This window comes from Marmota flaviventris, chromosome 13 (genome assembly GCF_047511675.1).
Source record: "Marmota flaviventris isolate mMarFla1 chromosome 13, mMarFla1.hap1, whole genome shotgun sequence".
Taxonomy (NCBI): domain Eukaryota; kingdom Metazoa; phylum Chordata; class Mammalia; order Rodentia; family Sciuridae; genus Marmota; species Marmota flaviventris.
Window position 1 is genome coordinate 15,298,325 of NC_092510.1, and position 21,364 is coordinate 15,319,688.

The 21,364-nt window shown below is 39.2% G+C and overlaps 1 pseudogene; it reads right to left on the reverse strand.

The window, feature by feature from the left end:
- The window catches only part of LOC114103678 (astrotactin-2-like), a 53,656-nt pseudogene that overhangs the window by 21,175 nt on the left and 11,117 nt on the right, over positions 1-21,364 (reverse strand).

Sequence of the window (21,364 nt, forward strand, 5' to 3'; positions counted from 1 at the left end):
AGGAATATCTACAATCGGCCATTGGTAGGAAAACTGCTAGACACCCTGTACTCCAAAGGCTCAGGTCTCCATTTCAGCTCTACCCAAGTCGTGGAAGGAGTATTCGGATTTTCATGACATAAGAGGCAGGGCCAACTGGGCCTTCAGGGCTTGCCACCCACTCCAAAACCTGATTACCGGAATTAAAATGTTGGTTCCATACCCTATTGTCTTTATAACCCCAGGCAAGTGAATTCACCTCTCGGTTCTTGTCCTTAAAGTGTGCATGATAGTATTACCTATCTCAAAGGGATGCTAGAGGCATAACATACTTAACACGGTGCTGGCATGTGGTAGGTGCTAAGTAAGTGTTAACTATGATTCAATGTGTGTATGGTTAAGTTATTCATCTCTCCTATAATGGATTTAACTCCCCCTAATTTTTTGATATTTCACCTTGAATGGGGAGTGAGCTCATGAGTGCTTTGACAAACTGAAACACAGTGAAAGAGATACTCTGTCACTTCCAAGTCTGGGTCTTACAAAGCAAGGCAACTAGCTTCTACCTCGCTTGCTGAAAATTTCTGGCTCTGAATCCTGAGCCTCCGATAAGAAACCCGGGTACTCTGGGGTTGCTGTGGTGTGAGGAAGCCAAGCCACGTGGAGAGGTCATGTGTAGGAGCTCCAGCAGGTCTGGTGCTGAGGCTCCTGACAGATTAATGCAGGAGACTTCAAATAGTTTCAACCCAAGGAGTTGAGTCACCACAGGTTTGAGTGCTTGCAGCTGAGGCTGCACACTTCAAGGAGCAAATGTAGTCCAACCTGTTGTGTCAAGTTTGAATTTTTGAAACACAGAATCCATAAGGAGAACAAAATTTGTTTGAAGCTGCTAAGTTTTGGGGTCATTTGCTATGTCATCAATAGTAACTGTAACAACTTCCAAGCATCCAGAGCAGGGTCAGCAAACCACAGCTCATGGGCCAAACCTGGCCTGTGGCCTGCTTTTGTAAATAAAGTTTAATGGAAAACAGCCACGCTTCCTTTTTGTTTGTTTTTAATGTATTTTTCTGTGGCTGCTTTCACACTAGAGAGACTGTGACAGAGACCATGAGGTCCACAAAGCCTAACGTACTTATTTTCTGGTCCTCTGGAGGAAATTGTGCAGACCTTGATGTAGGGTTTTGGCAGTATTTGAGGCATTAGCTCTTTCTCACAATATTTCATTTGCTCTCAGGGTTAGAAATCATTTCCATCCTATAGATAGGCTTAAGAGCTCAGGTGACTGGTCCAAGGTCATAGCTCTTCCATGGTCACCTGGTCAGATGTCATAACTGCCTGCTGAAAATCTAGACTCCAGTTTGGGTGCTGACATTGAATGATGAGCAGTGTCCTTGGGCAGGTCCTACTGATCTCTTTTCTCCCTTTGCTGGCCTGGGACATGAGGACACTGGCCAAGGTGACCTATAGTGGCTGCCAGAACTCAGATATCCAGGTTCCTTCATTGGGTGCTGACTACCAGGCAAGATATCTGTTTCCTTTAGTTCAGGAATATCAAAAGGAGCCTTGGGAATGAGTGAGCAAGGGATACTACAGGTTACTGCTCTGATCTACAACTTGTAGATCATTCACCCCCTAGCACCCCAAATTCACCTTCCTACCTGCCAACTTAGGCTGACAACCCATGATTTCTGCCAACATAATATTTAAATTCTTGTGCCCAGCATAGAGATATTGACTCAATTCTAGTTACATTTCTACTCCAAGCAGCCCATCTGAAGAATGATTGGTAGGACAGAGTTGAGGCAGTCTGTGGTTGTCCTCTAAGCACCAGCTTGCCCCAGTGGCATGCCCTTCAACCCCTCCAGGGTCATGAGCTGGCAGGGAAGTGGGGAGCTGGCAGGGAGAGTTCTGGGTGAAAGCCAAATCTGGAGACCAATGTTAGTGCTAAGCTCAGACAGAGGTGACAGCAATCTACAATCAATTCAGTGATCACCGCTTTACTAGCCCTAAACTCACTGCCATTTGCACAACTTCCTAAAATTCACAGTGCCATGAACACTCCAACTCTAAAATAAATCATTACAGTATCGCCATGTAAAATTAAATAGACATAAATTAATTTACAACTCATTCATGTTGAACGTGTTTCTAGTGCCTGATTGAAGAGTGAATGAATATTTATTCCAGCACCTCCCCTGTGTGTGCCTCACCATGAATAAAATATCTCCTGAGCCAGATACTCTACTGAGCAGTGGAGTATAAAAATAAAAGAGTTCTTGCTTTCATGGAACTCCCAGGACTGCAGACGATGGGCAGATGGATAAGAAATGGGATGCAGTAGCACAAACATTTTCAATAAAAATGCACTTGAGGCTCTGTGTTTGCTTTAGATATTTCCCTTCTTCCTTCTTCCAAAGCAGTGGACTAAATCTTGAAATAGGTGCTACCCGGATGGACTCTTCTTAGGTTGCAAACTGGGGTTGTCAGTTCTCTACAGGACTCATTGTTTGCTCTTTTGAAAAAGTGGTGGCAATTCTTGCCCTCCCATCTGGAAATCCTTTGAGAAGTGAATAAGCCAGAGGATTTGGATAGACAAAACCCATGTAAATGGTCTAGTTCATTCATTCACTTTCAAATAACCTAACCCCTTTTAAAGAAAGATTCAGTCTAAAATTTAGGTTGGCTTTAGTAGGAGTCAATATCCTTGACTTTCATTTTCTTCCCCTTCTTGGCTCTCTCCTCCTATGTTTTTTTTTTTTCCAGGGGGGGGGGGCATGGATCAAATAATAACACTTAGTTGGATCAGCCATTGTTCTTAGTTGTAATATGTTCACTGCTTAATTAGGTTGATCCAAAGTAAAGTATGCAGATTAACTTTATGGTCTCCAGATAAAGAATGAACCATGCACAGAATGTCCAATTATCCCCCTCGAACCTGTATTCCTTAGATCTTTGAAGCAAATTGTGGACTTATCCTATATCTTTATTGTATACTGGACACACCTCTGAAAACCAGATAGAATTTTTAAACAACTTCAGTTATAGACACTATTTTGTGCCAAGTGTGGTGGCACAACATTTGTAACCCCAGATATTCAGAAGGCTGAGGCAGAAGTTTTAAAAGTTTGAGGCCAAAGTGGGCAACTTAGCAGAATCCTGTCTCAAAATAAAATTTAAAAGACTGGGTATGTATCTCAGTGTTAGAGTACTTGCCTGGCATGTATTAGGCTCTGATTCAGTACCAGAACTTGTTCTAATTATTGAAAAAAAAAATTGCAGAAAGGCATAATTTAAAAGTATGTTCAATTGCAAGACAGAGAACATGATTTGTGAAGAATATAAAGAGAGTCTAGAGAATGGGAGAAAATGTTGGCCACCTGCACCTCAGATAGAGAATTAATCTCCAGGATATATAAAGAACCCAAAAAACTTAACACTAAAAAAAGAAATGCCCAAATTAATAAACGGGCAAAGGAACAGACACTTCACAAAAGAAATATGATAGGTCAACAAATATATGAAAAATTGTTCAACATCTCTAGCAATTACAGAAATGAAAATTAAAATTACCCTGAGATTTCATCTCACTCTAGTCAGAATGGCAATTATCAAGAATACAAGTAACAGTACATGTTGGCAAAGATGTAGGGGAAAAGGTACACTCATACATTGTTGGTGGGAGTGCAAATTGGTACAACCACTATGGAAAGCCATATGGAGATTCCTCAGAAAACTTGGAATAGAACCACCATTTGACCCAGCTATCCCAGTCCTTGGTATATACCCAAAGGACTTAAAATCAGCATACTATAGTGATGCAGCCACATCAATGTTTATAGCAGCTCAATTCACAATAGCTAAGTTATAGGAACCAAAGTGGTGCCATTCAACAGATGAATGGATAAAGAAAATGTAGTAGATATACATAATGGAATATTACTCAGCCATAAAGAACAATGAAATTATGGCATTTGCCAGTAAATGGATGGAACTGGAGGCTATCATGCTAAGTGATATAAGCCAGTCCCCAAAAAACAAAGGATGAGTGTTCTCTCTGATATGCAATGCTAACACACAATAAGGGGGGAGGGAAGAATAGGAGTTCACTGGATTAGACAAAGGGGAATGAGAAAGGGAGGGGGCAGTAGTAGGAATGAGAAGAGTGAACCAGACATAATTTCCTATGTTCATATATGAATACATGACCAGTGTGACTCCACATCATGTACAACCACAAGACTGGGAAGTTATACTCCATTATGTATGATATGTCAAAATATATTCTACTGTCATGTATAATTAAAAAGACCAAATAAGAAAATGTTAAAAAATAAAATAAAAATAGAACATGATTTGTAGGTTTTGCTTTGTCATTAACTGGCCGTGTGGCTTTGATCAGATTATTTGGCCTTTCTGTACCTATCTGTTGATAACCCCACAGGGATGCTGTGACAACCAAATAGTCATTTTGGATATAAGTGTTTTGGGGGCAACTACTCATCCAGTGACAGTGCTGGCAGCTTTTGTTTGTCTTCTATTCTCTTTATAATTACCTAAGAGGTGTGTGGGATTAAATCCATTTTACAAGGAGATGAGTGGAAATTTGAATTTACTTTTTCAAGGCTTAAAGATAGTAGTAGTAGTTCTTCAGGACTCAGCATAGGTCCACTCACTCCAAGTCCAGTGTTATTTCCAAATCAACAGAATTATCATTATTTTTCAGGTATATCTGTAGAACATCAGAGTTTTATTTACAAGTACAGAACCCTAGGAAGTTCCAATAGGAGTCCTTTTAGCAGATACAGTGGAAATAGTTTATAGAACAGTACATTAAAGAAATCAATCAGCAGAATTATTATGCAGTCATTGGTCCCAACTAAGTCTTATGTCTCAGTTCAGAGGAGGTTAGAGTTTATTAGGAGGATGAACTACATGTCCCCAACTTTTGATAAGAAAGAGACCTCACCATAGAAGCAATATCACTTTTCTTCCCAACACTGATATCGTTCCTCCTCCATGTCTGATCCTAATGCCCCTTTTCTTTGATGGTGCCTTTGGACATCACATTTTGTCAGAGCCAAGCCCAAAGAAGGAGAGGCCAAGCAGAGACCACTGTCTTGGATTTGCCCTTGGATATTAAGCTAGGGAACACTATAGACAGGGTAGTTCTTACAGATTTTAAGCTGAGCTCAGTCCCCACCTCAGAGTCAAGCTCTGCTTTCCCACTGGTAGAGAGGTAGAAGTAAGGGGAATGAAAAAGTCCTGTACTTCGAGTCTGAAGGACTAAGTCTGCAAACCTTGTCTGTGTCCTGTTTCAATCATCTCTGAGAGCCTTAGTTTCTATATCTATAAAATGGACTCAACAATATTTGTTTCACAAGGCTGAGGTAAGAGTGAAATAACATGGGTAACACCTAGATAGAGCTTGGTACAGTAAATGTTATCTTGATGATCTTGCTTATTTATGATGCTCAAGTGGGATAAGTGGTAACAGTGCTGTTTGAAGATCAAATCAAGCCAAATCATTTAAAGGTAATGGTCCTGGAGGGTGTTGGAAGCAATAAAAGCATTATGTTTTATGAGATTTGATTAGAGTTCCAGCTGAGCCACTGGATGTGTAGGCAAGTTACACCATGTCTACAAGCCCGAGCTTCCTTGTCAGTTCCAAACCGACAACCATACCTACTTTCAATTGTAGTAAGTATGGAGACAAGAAAGTGCAACACCAGATGAGCTACGATCTTGACCCTGGGCTGCCTGACTCTAAAGCCCTAGTTTGGGCTGTGATCAACACTGTGGCTTTATGTAAATCCTTCCCTCATGTATCTCGCTTTCTTTTCCTATTTAACAACAGGTCACCAGATGTCCTCACTGGTGAATTCTACCAAATGTAAACACCAAGTAGCACCAATCCTCCACAAACTCTTTCAAAAAATAATAGGGGGGAAACAGAAAACTAATTCAATGAGGCAGAATTTCCTTGATACTAAAGCCAGACAAAGACATCACGAGAAAACTACAGTCCAGTATCCCTTATAAATATAGACACAAAAGAAAATGCCAACTAAATTGAACAGTTATAGAATGGACTATGCCCCATAATCAAGTAGCATTTATTCCATGAAAGTGAGATTGGTTCTTTATATGAAAATAAACCCATGTACTCCATAATACTAATTAAATAAAGGATAAAAATTGCATGGTCACTTCAATAAATACACAAAAATACTTCAAGAAAACCAACACCCTTTTATAATAAAAGTACTCAACCATGAATAGAAAGGAACTTCCCCAATACAATAGAAAACATCTATGAAAAACTCACAACTAACATCAAACTTAACAGTAAAAGACAGAAATTTCCCCCTTAAGATCAGTAAGACAAGGATGTTAACTTTCACCATTTTCATTTAATATTGCACTGAAGGTTTTAGACAGGGCAATTAAGCAAGAAGAATAAATAAAAGACATCCAAATATGAAGGAATGAGGTAAAACAATCTCTATTTGCAAACACATGACTTTTGTATAAAAAATGAAAAGGGAACCCCCCAAATTACAGATATTAAAAAAAATTTAGTAAGGTTGCAGGTTATATATAAAAATCAACTGTATTTCTACATAGAAACAATGAACAATAAAAAATGAAATTAGGAAATCATTCCATTTATAGTACCACCAAAAATAAATATAAATAAAACACTTAGAATATAGTCAACAAAAGAAAAACAAGACATGTACACTGAGAACTATTGAACACGTTTGAAATAAATTAAAGAAAGCTATTTAATGAAGATATCCTGTGCTTATGGACTAGAAGACATACTATTGCTCAAATGTAAATACTACCAAACTTATCTATAGATTTAACAAAAACCCTGTCAAAAATTTCCAGTGATTTTTTTTTTAGTGTGTGTATAAGTTGAAAAGCTATTCCTAAAATTCTTATTGGAATGCAAGGTATACAGAATTTCCAAATAATCTTGAAAAAAGAGGACTCACACACCCCATTTTCAAAACTCACTGCAGATCTATGGTAATCAAGATTTTCTGATATTTGTATAAGGATTGATATAGGCTAATGGAAAAAAATTGGGAGTACAAACAATAACTCCAGTATATTTATATTCAATTGCTTTTTTAACCAGGGTGCCAAGACAATTAGATGGGAGAAATATTTCCAATAAATGGATTCATATGGACAGCCATATGCAAAAAAGTGGATCCCTATTGCATACCTTATACAAAAATTAACTCAAAATGAACCAATGACCTATAAAAGTTAAAACTATATTATTCTTAGAAGAAGACAGAGAAAATGTAACCCTAGATCAGGCAATGGTTTTCTTAGATACAACATCAAAAGCACAAGCAACCAAAAACATAGGCAAATTGAGTTCATCAAAATTAAAAATGTTTGTGTTTCAAAGAACACAGTAAGGAAAGTTAAATCAATTCATAGAATAAAAGAAATTATTTGCAAATCTTATATCTGATAAGGGTCTAATATCCATAATATGTAAAGAAGCATTATACTCTAATATTATAAAATTAATAAAAAACTTAAAAATGGGCAAAATATTTTCATAGACATTTCCTAATAGAAGGCACTCAAGCGTCCAGTAACTACATGAAAATGTGTTCACTGTGATTAGTCATTAGGAAAATGCAAATAAAAACCACAACTAGATGTGAGTCCATTCACACTAAGATGGCTGTAATCAAAAAGATATAAAATTAAAAGTGTTAGAAAGGATATGGAGAAATTGAAATTCTATGTATTGATGGTGGGAATCCAAAATGGTGCCATACCGGGAAACAGTTTGGCAGTTCTTGTCAAAGCTAAACATGGAGTCACCATATTACCCAACAGTTTTTCTAGGTACATACCAAAGAGAATTGGAAACACATACCCATGGAAAAACTTGCATTCATATTTTCCTATCAGCATTTTTCATAACATTCAAAAAAGTAGAAAATGTCCCAAATATCCATCAACTGATAAACAGAAAAGCAAAAGGTGGTACATCCATATAATTGAATATTATTCAGCCATAAAAAGAAATGAAGTTTTTATTCAAGCTACAATTTCACTGAACCTTAAAAACATTATGTTAAATAAAAGAAAGCAGGCACAAAAGGCTTTTATATTGTATGATTCTATTTATGTGAAATGTCCACAGTAGGCAAATTCCTATAGATAAGAATTAGATTAGAGTTCTCAGGGGCTAGAAGGAAGGGGTAATGGGAATGACTTTTAATGTTCTACAGAGTTGCTTTTTCTGGTGATGAAATGTTCTGGAATTGGTTGTGATGATTGTGCAACTTTATGAATATCTGAAAAACAAAATCCACTGACTTGTATACTTTGCAAAGGTGAATTTCATAGTATGTGAATTCAATCTCAAAAAAAAAAAACTGTTTAAAAATAAACAAAAATCAATGGAGAAATTGAGGGTATTGCTCACCAGTAGAGCATGTGCTTAGCAAGGGCAAAGCTCTTTCAATCCCCAGCATCTGTAAGCACGTGAGCATACACACACACACTCACACACACACACACACACACACACACACACACACACAGTGAAAGACTGGAGTCAGTCAGAAGGAGCCTGCCTGGATAATGGTGGCTTTGGCAGGGGTTTGGAAGCTGGTTCTATGTTTAGCTTTCTGATTTCTGAGTTTGAGCAAGCACGTCCGTCCCACCCCATGCCATATTTCTTCCTGTAAGTAGAAAGCATTACTTAAAGAGAAGACAGGAAACCTTCAGTAAAACCTTAAGGGGAGAGTGCAGCTTTGGTTTATTTGTAAAGGTAGGAGTCTTAGAACTGCAATGGAACTATTGCAGTCCCTTAGTATAGTACAGCCCTTAGGGGTAGGGACTTACAAGAAAGTTCTATGTTTAAATAACATCTCTGTTGCTTAAAGGCTGCCAGACACTGGGCAAGTACTTCACCTCCACCAGCCTTAGTGTTCTTGCCAAGGAGATAAGCACAGTCCCACCTGACTCACAGGGTTGTTTGAAGGGGGTCTTCCAAAGTAAGATACACTTATCCCAATTCTTGACAAATGGTAGCAGCTGCTCAGTATGTAGCAAGAACTACTATTCTTTTATGTTTTTATTAGTGCATTATAATTATATATAATAGAATTAATATCCTTAATGATTTCATCTGCATTTTCTATCTCTGGTACACAGAAGCAAACAACTATTTTCAATCTAGTAGGGCTTCACTTTGAACCTTAGACATGCTCGTAACTAACAACATTCATTTTTTTCTCCATCTGGAAAATTCCCTCCCCAGTTTCTTCCCTTATCTCCTTCAAAGCTATTTTGAGGCACAAGGTTTCCTTTTAAAATTTCAACCCTATTCCACATGCTATACTTCTAACACCATTTATCTAGCTCTGTTTTCAAAATATATATGCTTTTCTGTATATTTATTTATTTGGTAAATCATTAGTTTTATATCCCCACTTGAACTTGCAAATATTTCTGTGTGTGTGTTTGCCTTTGTATACACAAATATTATCACTTCCAGTACAGTATTCAATAAATTACATGAGGTAGGATAGTCTAAGTTATGATATCTGGTAGCTTAGATGTATTAAGTACATTTTTGACTTATGATACTGATATTTTCAACTTTTGATGGTTTTTTAGGACAGAATGCCAATATAATTAAACAAGTTATCAATCTATCAATCTATCTATCTATCTATCTATCTATCTATGCATCTATCCATTCATCTATGCACTTAGATTGTGGCCTTTCCTACATTAAAAACTATCCATGGATTTCTCAGCTCCTAGGATATAATTTCTTTCCCTTTCAGCTAGGCCATGTGATTCTTCCTATCCATGAAATGTCTTCTCCATCCCTCTCTTCCATGAGGACCCCATAGGCCAATGCATTTGAGCAGGGATAGTGCCAAGATGAAGGAGCTTCCACCTGTGTGGTCCTTAAGTGACTGGTAGAAAAATTTCCTATCTGTACTGAATATGCTGAATGAGAATTAAGTCTCTGCTATATTATGCACTAATATTTTGGTGTTGTTAACTTTGGCCTATCCTGACTTATACATGATTCATTCATTCGTGGATGATAACAGGGAAAAACTGATTCAAGAACTGTAGATCATGCAGGCGTGCATTTTGCACACATTTTAGTTCAGGCATCTTGTTAGGAACTTTACATGAACTGCCTCTGGTCCTCCCTTTGTCCTACTAAATAATAGTTATTATCACCATTTTATAATTGAAGAAACTAAATCTGTGGTTTGGCATGATTTGCCCAAGCTCATCCATCCACTAATTAGCAAGCTAGGGTTTGAACTCCAATCTGTCTGATTCTAAAGACTACTTTCTTTCTGCTACAATAGGATGCCCTCGTGGGACATTTTCAAGTACTACACCTCAGATGTATCACCTTTGGACTAATCAACTGCTTATAATGTCCTTAAAAGGCCTAACTAGCTTCAACACAGTCCCATAAGGTAGGTTTTATTATTGTCTTCTTTTTACAGATGAAGAAATGGGAGGTCGGAGAGGTTAAGTAATTTGCCTCTGTGTTCTGTCTAGAAAATGGCAGAGCTAGATTCAGTCCTAGGCAACCTCGTTTCTAAGCCAGATTTTTTTTTTAAGCCAGGTTTCTTAATCCTTGGCCCTTCCACATTTCATTTCTTCAGGAATTCCTGTCTTAATTCATGCTGTTTGATAATAATTATGTATCCTTTTTGAAAAGGACAGAGAAAGGACAGTTTCTTCCATGAGAGGGGTGGGTGTTGGAAAATGGCCAGAAATATACTTTGGTATAAACAATGGCTAGAATAAAAGTTCAATGTGCTCTAAATTTACTACTGATTCCCAGACTATTTGAGCCAATTCCTTTTAGGAGTGCAGTAGGTTTGGCTATAATACAGGGACAATAGGATAATATTCTCTCCTTTAGGTTAAAGGATAGTTCTATCTTTTCACATCATAATGGTTGTACACCTCGAGGTCTGGTGATAATATGTATCAGGTTGGGTGAGTGTGGTAGACATGTATGTGAGGTGCTGACAGAATACATGATGATGCTTCTAGTTTTATACAGATTTTTATGAGGATTATATTTTTGCTATCAACTAATTGTGAGATATAGATATAATAATATTGTCTCTCTTAGACTGATTTCCCTCAATTGTAATGTAAGGATACTGATGTTATTTGCCTCCTGTAGTTATTGTGAAGTATTGATAAAAACTTAGCACACTAGTACTAGCATATGGATTCAAATTGTTAGTTATGATTGCCTTCATTGGGAAATTGTGTGTCCATTAATACACCAATGAGCCTATCTCTGAGGTGCATCTGTGTAAATGTTGGAGTGATGCAAGGTGGGGTGGGTGTGAGAAGTTACATGTTCATCGTTCAGGGCAAGATTGGATACTTTTTCCAAGATTCAGCCTTGGAAGGCTGGGAAAAGCAGGATTCAGAGAAAGAAGACAAGAAGGAATTTTAATTTTCAAACTCAATGACTTAGGAAGTCTGCTCCATCTGCCTGTGGAAGTGGCCATTTGTTTACCCCAGAGTATTCTAGAAATCGACCTATACCCAAGGGTCATTGCTAACAGTTGCTATAAAAGCAGATGTTGTCTAGCAACCCTATGCACTGATAGACAAAAAGGGAGAAGGAATTTGAAGGAAATAGAAAAACCAGAGGCTGCCTATCAAGGAGTGCCCAGTTTCTATCTCTATCATATGTCCATGTATGTATACATCTAAATATATGTCCAATAAATTGGGAGATACGTGTGTGTGTGTGTGTGTGTGTGTGTGTGTGTGTGTGTGTGAAAGAGAGAGAGAGAGAGAGAGAGAGAGAGAGAGAGAGAGAATGATGATAAATCATCCTTGCCAATCATTGGCTATAGGTTTCTAATTTACTTCTTACAATCATAAGTAGTAGGCCATATTATCTATATTTCTCTATATTTATAGATAAAGAAAGAGAGAGATTAAATAAGCCCATGAATCACACAAATGCTTGGTTCCAGGGCAGGTTCAATTCCAGACCTATCTGAAACCAAATTTGTGGTTTTGGGCTATGTAATTCCTATGCTAAACCCAAAGGCAGTTACAACCCTGCCAGCATAGGTAAGCCACATTCACATGAACAAACAGTGACTAAAACAGGATAGGAAGTTAGACAGTGTTAAGACTACTCAGAAAAAGCATACAGGGTTGGCAAAGCCTTTCCCTAGGTGAAATCTGGGAGTTGTTGCCCTCAATGATCTAGAAAGGTCAAAGCAACACCGTGTGAAGTTGGGCAATGCAAATCGTTGATGTAAAGATGGACTATTTGGTCCAGGCTGCCAATGAAACATTAAAGATGATGAAGCCCAATGGGTTCTGAAATCTCGGTAGGATTCTCAATGGAGGTGGAACATGCAGGGGGATGGAAGCAGCTGAGGGAAGCTTCGTCTGTCATCCCTGGGTTCTAAAAGAAAATTCAAAGCACTCTTACAGCTGAGGAATTGTTAGCTCCAGGATACGGTCTGTCAAGTTGCGCATTCAACCCCTTCATTTAACTAAGGCTCAGAGAGGCAATCAGTTTGTCCTAGATCACACAGTGAGCTCAAAGCAAATGCAAGATGGGATGCTTTATGGTAAGGACTGACAGCAGTGCAAAGAGAGGGGTGGGTGGACATCTGCCTGAGATGCAGCAGAATGTAGGATTCAACACCAGGTCTGCTTCATCTACCACCAGGGCCCTGTGCTCTTCCCCATGCTATTACCTCTTTGTTTTAGCCAGCAGGTTTGATTGCTGCTTTGAACTCAGGCAACCCTTCACAGCCTTCATCTAATATCTCAGAGCCCCAGTCACCATCTGGCTTCCTTTTCCCTGTGAAGATTAGCCTCTTTGGTAGACTGGACACATCAGCCTTAAAAAACCTTGAGTTGCCAGAATGGAGGCAAAGGCTGGCCAGGCACGGTTGGGGCATCCGGCCCTGATAAGACCTTGCCACGGCTGGACAAGCTCTCAGGGACGTAAGGCTTTGCGTAAGCAGGAGATTAGAAGAATACATTATTAAAATATTTATTTTCTTACAGGTATTGATATAAAAAGGGGGGAAAGTTTCCCAGGAGAAAGATAAGACCCTGTTGGCCTTTCTGTGCCTTGGTTTTGAATACATGGTTGTTAGAGGAATTAAATTGGTACTAATAGCAAACAAGAATGATATAAACTGAGAGTGTCAGGTGAAGCAGCTACAATTTCAACTTGGTAACATGTGCAACCAGGGATGGTGGTGGAAATTAAAGAACCAGCAATCAAATAAACACTCTTTGCTCTGCAGATCAGACTAATACACATTCAGGACATTGTTTGTGTTTTTAGAGGAAAAGGAGGAGCAGAATGAAATAGATGAGGGGGACAGAGTTGCCTGCAAATGTACCATCAACTTTAATTTCTTTTAGGGGAAAAAAAGAGTTATGAAGCAAACATGACTAAGTATTGCCATGCATTAATCCTGCACGGTGGCTCATGGTGGATTATCATGCTTTCCCCATATTTTCTGCTTTTCATTTTAGTTTTCATGATTAAAACAAACAAACACATCCTTGACACCTATCAATTTACACTTTGCAGAGCTTATTGCACAAATAACCTTGAAAGCAAGACAAAGCAAGGTTTATTGCCCACATTTTGCATTCAGAGAATTTGATGCTTGAGGGGAGGGTGGCATGGGGGCTTTTAAATCAAGGACACAACAAGTAGTGGGAGAGTGATAGAGCTGGCACTTAATCAGTCACTGGTCTAGGGCTCCTTGTGCTGCATTCACCTTGACTTTGAAGACAAAACTTCCCCTCTTGCAAGAAAAAAATCTCTGTGAGATTTGCAATGGTCCAAGGACTAAGATGGCACCAAAGCACTTCTGATCTCCAGCTTCTTGGCCACCCACCTTCACATTCACTGCCCAACAATGATCTTTGATGTCATTGGCTCAGCAAATGTTTCCTGAAGTCTGGATATGGGGTTGGAACTTGGAGGCAACTGGCTTTAAAATTCGTGCCAGCCCATTCTCTGTGTGACCCTCCTCACCTATTTCTTTTTCATAAGCCTAGTTACTGTACCTTGTAGGGCTTTCTACCTTCCTCAGGAAGAACCTGAAGGAGAAGGTGAGGAGTGCAGTGCAGCTGTTAGGCATTCGGGGCATTGGCATTAAAAGGACCCAGATATGGACTCTGTTCTGTACTTCAGCCCTCTGAGTTTTCCTCATCTGTATAATGATGTAACAAGACTCTGAGGACAATAGCTTTTGTTTTCAGTTTTCTTTCCCTTACCCTTTCTTCTAAAAGCATGGTATCTGTGTATCCACTGGAGAATCTTTTTTCCAATTCTCAATATGGTTTGGGTGGGACTGTTCATCCCATGTCCCTACCTTTCCCCACAGGAGTGGTGACATCATCCCAACAAGGCCACTGAAGATCTTCCCGACTTGTTTCCCACAGTTCTGTCCTATCTCTTGTCCATTCCCAGTATATGAGCTAGAATGATCCACCTCAAGAGTAAATCTCAGCAGCTGGCTCTGAGATTAACAGCTCTTAACAGCTTTCTTTACCCTCAAGTTCATACTCCTTAAATAGCTTGGCCAAAAGTCTCTTTATGATTTGAGCTTTACCAACTTCTTTAGTCTCATCATCCAGATTGGTTCCCTTGCACCATGATACACTGAGCATGGTTTGTATACCCGCCAGGTTGCCTTGCTCTTCAATTACTTAGCATATATGACTTCCTCTCCCTGGAAAACCATTTCCCTCCTCTCCGTAGCCTCCTCTTACTGATCCTAATCATCCTTTCTAATTCAATTAAAATGTCATGTCATTCTTTGGGGCAGCTCTCACTAGGCAGAGAGGCATTCCCTCGTGTTTCATTGGGAGCTCCTCTGAGCTCTCATATCACTGACCACATTTTATTGTGAGTTCTGTGGAAACAGGAACAACGTCTTGTTCGTCTCTGGGTTCCAAGAATGTAGTACAGAACCTCACAGAGAAGTGGTCATTCAAAAACTAATGAAATAAACAAGAACCAATGCTAATAGGGAGGACGTCACATGTGAATATACCTCAGAATAAGCGTGCACTGATAATAGAGAAAGGCGGAAGGATGTCACTCCTAGCTGTGAGAAAACTTCCTTTTTCTCCCAAGCACTTTGTCCATTTATATTATAGGTCTATATGATATTATAAAGTCAGTTCATGAATTTAAATTGGACTGTGGAATAGAGGTTTTTGCACACATCTGTCTTCTTTCTGAAGAAGTGAAAACTTTTGAGGCAAACACTGTCCCATTTTTCTGTCCCTTTTAGGATGTAGCAGGAGGTAATATAGTGCAGAGGTTCAGAGCATGGGCTCTGAGGTCAGGAAAGATCTGCTTTCAAATATTAGTTTTGTCACTTACTTCCTTAGTGACTTTGGCCAATTTATTGAACAACTGTGAGCCTTTATTTCCTTACCTCTAAACCAAGAAAAAAAAATGTGCCTACCTCATACTTCTAGTTATGATTAGATGTAACATATACAGTCATTTATTTATACATTATTTGTTATGAAATAAATATTGCATGAGAGTCTTCTGTATGTGTGTAGTTAAGAAGACATAGATAAACAAAACAGATTCCATTTTTACTCTATGAATTTTCAAGTCTAACAGGGGACATACAGTAAAACGTGTAAATATGTGTTGCAAAGTTTTACCATCACAACAAAAGAAAGGGATAAAGTACATAATTCAGATTATGAGTTCTGGGAATTCCATTCTGAGAAATCAACAAATTGGCAGAGAGCTGCCAAAGCCCTGTGGTGACTGAGAGCTCATGCTCTGGTACCTAGGAGGTTCATCAAATGGTAATGTGGCCTCTGGATCACTCAATGATTAGGCACGTGGGCTCTGAAGCTAGCCTGAGTTCAAATCCTGGCTCTGTGACTGATCTGTGGCATGACCCTTGGCAATTTTTTTTTTTTTTTTTTTTTTTTTTACTTTTCAGGGCTTTGATTTTCTCAGTTGTAAAATAAGGATATGGAATACTGTCCTCATTGAGAGGACTTGATAATTTATGGGAAGCAGTTAGGATGGTATCTGACATGTTGAAAGTACTTTTTAAGTAGTAGCTACTCATATCACTGATTCTTTTATTTGAACTCCAGTGTTTACATGGGTATTTCAGGTTAAGAACTAGAGAAGAATAATGGGAAATTAGGGGAAGATGTTCAATAAAGAGGCAGGGACTCCGTTTGCCCCTCCTCTCTGTAAATGGTGCAATCCTTGCCTAAAGAAGCAGCATATTTCATCATGCCAATGGTGTTCCAGAGTGACCTCTAAGGGTGTCCTCTTGGCTTCCCACTGGCTAGAGATTTGGACAAGGGTGTCATGATTCCTGGAGGACAGTCATGACTCCAAGAAAACATATTATTCAGAACTTAACAAAATTAAAGCAAAAACAAAGAAAAAAGTCTCAGGGGGCTATACTCCTGAATTTTTAAAAAGGGATGTTTTTGTGGATTTAAGATCCATCAAGAAGCCAGCAGAAGAGCTGTTTATTTATCCTGTAGTTTTTGAGTATCTCCCTGCTCCTGTGCTCTGCCTCTTCTCCCTGCTACAGGACATAGACGTGATCCAGAAAGATCTATTTATTGGTACTCAGTTACTACACACTTTGGAGGAGAGACTTCTGGGGACAGGCCTGTGATAAGGGTGAAAGGAGTTGGATACAGCTGTGGGAGTCTGATATGTAGCTCACCCACCCACAGCCTCTCCACAAGCAAAGCAGCTCCTTTGGTTGTTTGAATCTGTGAATGTTTCCCAGAAAGAAATAGTAACTTCTCCTTTTTCTGGCAAAGGTGCCTGATGAAACTCCCTGAAAACTGGGCCTCTCCCTCCCCTTCAGGCTGGCCTCACACATGCTAATGCAAATCAGTCCTGACCCAGCCAAGGGTCTGTGGGAAGGCTGTCAGGAGCTTTAGAACAAACACGCAAAGAATGTTATTTCATTTCTGGCATCCTGGGGAAAGAGGGACAGGGAGAGGGAAGCTGGGCAGTGAAGGGGGTGGAGAGAGACAGGGAATTAATGTGAATGTGTACTGCAAGAAGGGTGAAGAAAACAGAAAGGGCAAGAGGAAGTTTGCAGGAATAAAGGGCCTACTAGGTGCCAGAAATGAACACGTGGAAAATTTAAATTTGACATGGACATTTTGAATTAGAATTCATTATTCTCACTTTTAGATGTAGGATAAAGGTTGGCCTCCAAAGTTGACAATTTTTTCAAAGGTCCCTCACCTACAAATTGGTAGAAGCAGGATTGGAACCCAGACTTTTTAATTTCAAATCGTGTGTGAGCTGTGTCTTCTTCCTGAGGCTACCTTATTAGTAGTTGTCCTTTGATAGATTCCCAAAATATACTTGGAGCACAACAACCCTGTATCCTATGACTCTGATCATTTGTCTGTTCTTCTCCATCCTCTGCCACTGTTCTAATTCCAGATCATCTCTTATGGACCTGCTTTAATATGGGCCTAACTCATCTCCCTACCCTAGTCTCTCCTACTCTAAGTCATATGCCCCCTAGATCTTTCTAAAATGCAAATGTGGTCTTCTTACTGGTGCTCAATACCCATCAAGGATTCCTTAGCTTGCATTACAAAGTCTTATAAATCCTTCTTCTCTAACCATAATACACTGTATATCTCAACTATTCTGTCACCCATGTTTTCTTTCAATTTATCACCTCCTTGCTTTCATTTCAAACACTCCTTCTACCTGTGATAAAAAATAACTTCCCTAATTTTAAATGTTCAATGGTGACCTCTTCAAGAGTCAGCTCAAAGGCTCTTATCCAAGGGGTACCAGCTGTTAGAGATCACATCTTCCTCAAAACTCTCAAGCCTTCATTATGGGGCAAATTACTTTCTAATTCAAGGAGAATTAACTGCTTGCAAGTTTGTCCCTCACATTGGGCAAAGCCCTCTCCATCTGAGTCATAAGACTTCAAATTCCAACTTGACCAGTGCCTAAGAGAGAAATGCATAAAATTACGCAGGTGTGGGCCCTATAGCCAATTTGTGATATAATTATAGTTCTGTCATTTACTATTAAGTGACCTTGGCAAGTCATATTTAGACTTTCTGTCTTAATTTCCTTAGTTACAAAATGTGAAATCATATTACCCACCATTGTGGATATATTGTTAAGAGTACTATATTGTTAAGGTTCAAACAGTCAGTGGACTTTAAGATGTTAGCACAGTGCTGACATGTAATGTATAAACAGTCCACGGTGACAGTGATTGGCAGGCAGAGAGCACACCATTACTATGTTCTTGGCTAATAGCTGCAGTTGTTTACATGAAAGACTGACTCTGTCCATTCATCTTGTAATGCCTATTATTATTAATCTTTGGTGCTCACTGAATAAAAAACCCACTAAGAGCCAAGGTATATGCTAGAAATTTACAGGTACTTAACTCATGGTTTTCTGAAACTTGTCTATAATTTGGATCACTGGCAATATTAGTTCACTATGAGCTATATTAAAGATGGGTTCAAAGAACAGTAGAACCCATTTGTTATGTCAGATGTTTTGGAAAATTGATCCTTTCCCACATTGGTCACATCTCTTGTCCAAAGGACTCCTGGGAGATGTTCAACGAGAACAGAGAAGTGAGAGCAAGTACACAGAGGGTAGAGCATTAGACAAGCAAAAGTCTCCTGGTCATCCCAGATGAAGACCTATCAAAGAAAAATCTTATATATGTAATTGATATTATGCTGGAGACCCAGTTCCTTGGAACTTTGCATGTACCACCTGGCATTTGTTTCACACCAAAATTCTTTCATAGGAGTAGCAATATCCCTACTTTACATATATAGAAATTATGACCCAGGGAAAATAAGTATCTTGTGCAGTCAGAAAGTCTGAGATTTAAATGAACCTAGGATAGTGTGATTCAAAACCCCATGTTCTTAACCTCTCAGATACTCAAGAGGATAAGGGGTGCATGTACACTAGGATCTAGCACAAGAGAGCAACAGGTGCATTATAGTGAACTTAAGAGCCCTGGTGCAGCCCAGCTCTGCCCCTGGATGTCTGAGTGACCTGGGTGGGGATGCTGGTCTCTGCCCTGGGCTTCAATTTCTCCAAAAAGATAGCTTTAAAGTCAGTGATGCTGTGGTCACAAGTGCTGGAAGTCCCCTCAAAGTTTGGCTGGTTCACATCTGGAATTTGAGCCAGGAAATCCACTGAACAGATGAGGTCACTGAAGCTAAGAGAGAGTATATAGCCATAATCTGAATGAAATTCTTTCACCTGGCTTCAGACAATTAATTGCCTCACCAATTGCCAGAGATGTGGTCTTTCTCCTTGCCTCCATCACTTCTTGAGATGCACAGCCTCTGAATTCTGAAAAGGTCCTTTGATATGGCTCTTTTCAGTTCCTCTTTAACAAATGGAGAAACTGAGACCTCCCAAATAGAAATCACTTGCCCAAAGACCAACAGCTATTCAGGACTAGTGGCAGATGACCCTGGGTCTTTCATCTCCCATCATCTCGGCAAGCACTTTTGAAAGACAGCCTGGAGGGCTCCCAATGAATTTCATGTTACTTTCAGTAAACTTTGTGCTGATTCTTGGCACAAAGAGAAGAAATGAAGAGGGTAGGGTAGGAATGTAAATAAAGAGAAGCATTGGGATTTCATCTGATACATAATTATAGTATCTGTGGTAGTAGCCCTGGCTGCTTCAGCAGTGTGCTACCCAGGCTGTACCTGGAAAGGGATGTGGTCCATACCCCTTGGGCTTTAGGAATGGTATCTTTGGGCCAGTGGCCTGAATTCCTTTTCTGAGATGTGGGAATCTAGAGACTAGGAAACAAGAGCAGATGAAAGTTGAAGATCAACAGCTACCAAAAAAAAAAAAAAAAAAAAACAGCACTTGAGTCTACTCTTTTGGAGAAGTAGGTACACTCAAGATCAGAATTCAACTCTTTGCATAATACTGGGAGGGCTGGAGGCAAAGACAAAGTTTGGAATTTAGGGTAACCACTTAGTTTTTGGTGGCAGAACTGAAAATTTGTTTTGCATGTTTGTTCCAACCCATCTAGGCACAGGTCTTTATGTAAAAGATCTCTTTCCCACAACTTCCACCTGCTGACTCCTGTCACTTCAACATCCCTAATTCTTACCATAATATAGTGTGGTAATTTCCTACTTAGACATTGGCCATGAATTGGCTGGGTGCAAATATTGGCTTCTCCACCTATTAGCTTCACGACTTTGGTCAAGTTATCTAACCTCTCTGTTCCTTGGTAGACTTTAACTGTTGGATGATAGTAATAGCAACTGCCTGAGATTATTGTTTGGGGGACCAAATTATGTAAGATTTATGAGACAGAAAAAAAGAGAGGAGGAGGAAGAAGAAGAGGAGAAAGATGTTATAGTTTAGATATGAAGTATTTTTTAAAAGAACATGTGTGAGACAATGAAAGATTTGCAGGGGTGAAAGGATTAGGTTATGAGAGGTATGCCTCATCAATGGATTAGTCCACTGATATGGATTAACCGGAAAGTAACTGTAGTCAGGTAGTGTATGGCTAGAGGAAGTAGTCACTGAGGGTGTGTTTTTTCAATTTATATTTTGTCCCTGATGAATGAAGATCTTTCTATGGTTCCTGGTACCATGTCCTGAGCTGCTTCTTCTGCCATGCCCTTCCACCATGATGTTCTGCTCCACCTTGGGCCCAGAGCTATGGGCCCAAGTTGACGGTAGACTAAACCTCTTAAGCTGGGGGCCAAAATAAACTTTTCCTTCTCAACATTTTTCCTCTCAGGTCTTTTGGTCACAATAATGAAAAATTTGAATAAAGCAGACATTGGTATTGAGAAGTGGTCTTGTTATTGTGTCTAACCTGACTATGTCGTTCTGAAGCTTTTGAAGGTGGTTTGCAGGAAAGGATGAATTTTGGGAAGTTTAGAGATGCAAGCTGGAAAAGCTTTAGCATGTTGTAAGTGGAGCTTAATGGGTGATTCTCGTGGAAGTTCAGAAGGCCAGAATGCTGATAGGACTATGGGTGATAAAGTCTAGGCTCATGAGGTTTCAGAGGAGGAAGACTATTGCAAATTGGACTAGCATGTTATTTTCTGGTAAGAAGTAGACTATATTTTCCCAAGTCTTGATACTTTTTGTGAGACTGAATTTAAAGATGATGTACTAGGTCATCTGGTGGAGGAAAGTTTAAGGCAGCACAGCATTCAGGCAGTGGTATGGATATTGTAGCAACTTTTCACCAAGTTTACTGTGAAAACAAGAAGCAGAGAAGAGAGTGTAAAAATATGAAAAACTTACAAAATT